The sequence below is a fragment of the Entelurus aequoreus genome, linkage group LG05 (assembly GCF_033978785.1).
Source record: "Entelurus aequoreus isolate RoL-2023_Sb linkage group LG05, RoL_Eaeq_v1.1, whole genome shotgun sequence".
NCBI lineage: Eukaryota > Metazoa > Chordata > Actinopteri > Syngnathiformes > Syngnathidae > Entelurus > Entelurus aequoreus.
This window is the reverse complement of record NC_084735.1, coordinates 82,649,253-82,652,406: the sequence shown is the minus strand read 5'-3', so window position 1 is coordinate 82,652,406 and position 3,154 is coordinate 82,649,253. Positions and strand designations below refer to the sequence as shown.

The 3,154-nt window shown below is 37.7% G+C and overlaps 1 protein-coding gene across 1 annotated transcript in view; it reads right to left on the bottom strand.

Moving 5' to 3' along the window:
• Positions 1-1,753: 1,753 nt before the first annotated feature.
• Positions 1,754-3,154, bottom strand: part of tecta (tectorin alpha) — a 104,582-nt gene continuing 103,181 nt past the window's right edge. The window contains exon 37 of the mRNA XM_062046686.1: positions 1,754-3,154. This exon is cut by the window's right edge and continues 945 nt beyond it. The gene's annotated coding sequence lies outside the window, so the exon portion shown is untranslated.

The following is a 3,154-nucleotide window of genomic DNA, read 5'->3' as shown; positions in this document are numbered from 1 at the left end:
GGCACTTTTGTGCGTGCCACACAGCAATGCATCATCAGAGAGGGTGTTCAGCATGGTTAGAAAGATAGTGACAGAGAATAGAACGAGGATGGATAATTCAACCCTAAACTCACTCCTTTCCTGCAAATTACATTTCACAGATGCTGCCCATACCTATGCTCCTTCAAAGGCTGTGCTACTGGCTGCAAAGCATTGCACTTTCAAAGACAACAATGAGTAGAGTGTTATGTGTGTGTGTGTATATGTGTAAATAAAGGAACACTGAAATTAAAGTATTTCTTTTATATATATAAATAAAAGAAATACTTGAATTTCAGTGAATTCTAGCTATAAATAATTCGGAGGTGTCAAGGTTGGCAAGTATGACAATTATAGATAGATACAGTATTCACATGGAACATAACAGCTGTGCTGCACAAAGTGGTCGACATTAAAGGCCTACTGAAATGATTTTTTTTTAATTTAAACGGGGATAGCAGATCCATTCTATGTGTCATACTTGATCATTTTGCGATATTGCCATATTTTTGCTGAAAGGATTTAGTAGAGAATATCGATGATAAAGTTTGCAACTTTTAGTCGCTGATGAAAAAAAAGCCTTGCCTGTACCGGAAGTAGCGTGACGTCGCAGGTTGAAAGGCTCCTCACATTTCCCCGTTGTTTACACCAGCAGCGAGAGAGATTCGGACCGAGAAAGAGACGATTACCCCATTAATTTGAGCGAGGATGAAAGATTTGTGGATGAGGAACGTAAGAGTGAAGGACTAGAGTGCAGTGCAGGACGTATCTTTTTTCGCCCTGACCTGGCTCATTGGATTCCACACTCTCTCCTTTTTCTATTGCGGATCACAGATTTGTATTTTAAACCACCTCGGATACTATATCCTCTTGAAAATGAGAGTCGAGAACGCGAAATGGACATTCACATTGACTTTTATCTCCACGACAATACATCGGCGAAGCACTTTAGCTACTTTAGCTAACGTGATAGCATCGGGCTTAACTGCAGATAGGAACAAAAGAAATAAACCCCTGACTGGAAGGATAGACAGAAAATCAACAATACTATTAAACCATGGACCTGTAACTACACGGTTAATGCTTTCCAGCCTGGCGAAGCTTAACAATGCTGTTGCTAACGACGCCATTGAAGCTAACTTAGCTACGGGACCTCACAGAGCTATGCTAAAAACATTAGCTATCCACCTACGCCAGCCAGCCCTCATCTGCTCATCAACACCCGTGCTCACCTGCGTTCCAGCGATCGACGGAGCAACGAAGGACTTCACCCGATCATCGATGCGGTCGGCGGCTAGCGTCGGATGGCGCGTCTGCTATCCAAGTCAAAGTCCTCCTGGTTGTGTTGCTGCAGCCAGCCGCTAATACACCGATCCCACCTACAGCTTTCTTCTTTGCAGTCTTCATTGTTCATTAAACAAATTGCAAAAGATTCACCAACACAGATGTCCAGAATACTGTGGAATTTTGAGATGAAAACAGAGCTTTTTGTATTGGATACAATGGTGTCCGAATACTTCCGTTTCAACGATTGATGTCACGCGCAAACGTCATCATACATAGACGTTTTCAACCGGAAGTTTCGCGGGAAATTTAAAATGTCACTTTATAAGTTAACCCGGCCGTATTGGCATGTGTTGCAATGTTAAGATTTCATCATTGATATATAAACTATCAGACTGCGTGGTTGGTAGTAGTGGCTTTCAGTAGGCCTTTAACTCCACAGCGTCAAGTTGAAACAGACGGACGTGTCTTTAACAGGAAGTGAACTCGTGTGACGAAGTGAGGAGAAAATAGATACAAATCCTTAAAAGTTAAGAAACAGACAAATAAAAATATTATGGCTCTTATGAAGCCAGAACAACATTTAATGTTTCCTCTGCCAAGAAATTGTGTAACTATTATTTCTCGAATAAAACTACGATTTTAGTGTGTTTGAGTACTTTTTGAACAAATTCAACGTTACCGTGATAATTATGGCCACGATAACCGTTATAGGACATTTTTATATCGTTACATCCCGAGTCATGTTCCGACGTTTATGGCTGGCATATGTCATAAAACTGAAAGAAAATTGGCACATGAGCTGGAAACAAAAGACTTGGGACACACGCCTGAGGACAGGGAACAGTCGGGGGCAGCGCCCCACCATGGTTCGGTGTGGAAGAGCGCGGTCAAAAAAAAAACTCTTCGGCACGGATGATGAGAACTTTTTCATTTATTAAAAAGTCCGAAAACACACACCGATGACCGTAAAACACACGCATGACGTCTCGTAACATTAGGGACCACACAGAAAAAATACATAAAAAGTGTTTAATCACGAAAAAGATCAAGTTGTTTGACAATAAAGTCGGAATATTACGAGAATCAAAGCAATTTTTTACCCTTCCAAAAAAATCGGCAGATTAAAAAAAAAAACGTCAAAATGTTACAACTTTCTTTCCTGTAAAATTCGTAGAGTTACGACTTATTTTGTTATTTTAACTCCGATAAAAATACACATTTGTTCTCGTAAAATGATTTTTTTCCCTGTCAAATTACAACTTTTTTCTTGTAGAATGAAACAATTTTTCTCTGAACCTCGATACTTTTTTTTCTCAATTCTGATTTCCCTGTTTTTTTGTAATATTGCTTCACTCGCACAAAAATACAATTGTATTCTTTATAAAAAAAAACTTTTGTATTGAACAAACAAATTACCACCATTATTTGGAATTTTACTGTATTTTTTTCTTACAGTACTACAACTTTATTCCCTTAAAATTACAACTTTAGTCAAATGAAGTCACATTTAAAAAAAAAAAAAGGAAAAAGTGTGTTTTTAACAAGAATAAGTCGTAATAACACAGCACAATTTCATTATCGTAATATTTCAACTTGTTATCACAGCTTGATTCTTGTGACATTTTTTTTTTTTATAAAACAGTCATAATTACAAAGAAAGTCACAATTTGACAAAAATAAAACCGTAATATTGCGAGAACAACGTTTTCTCCACAATATACAACGTTATTGCCGCGAGACAGCAACTTTTACTGTAATATTAGGACCTTATTCTCGCAAAATAATTCCTTATTCCTGGTAATATTACAACTTTTTATTCTTAAGTATTTATATGTTATTTCGAATTTGT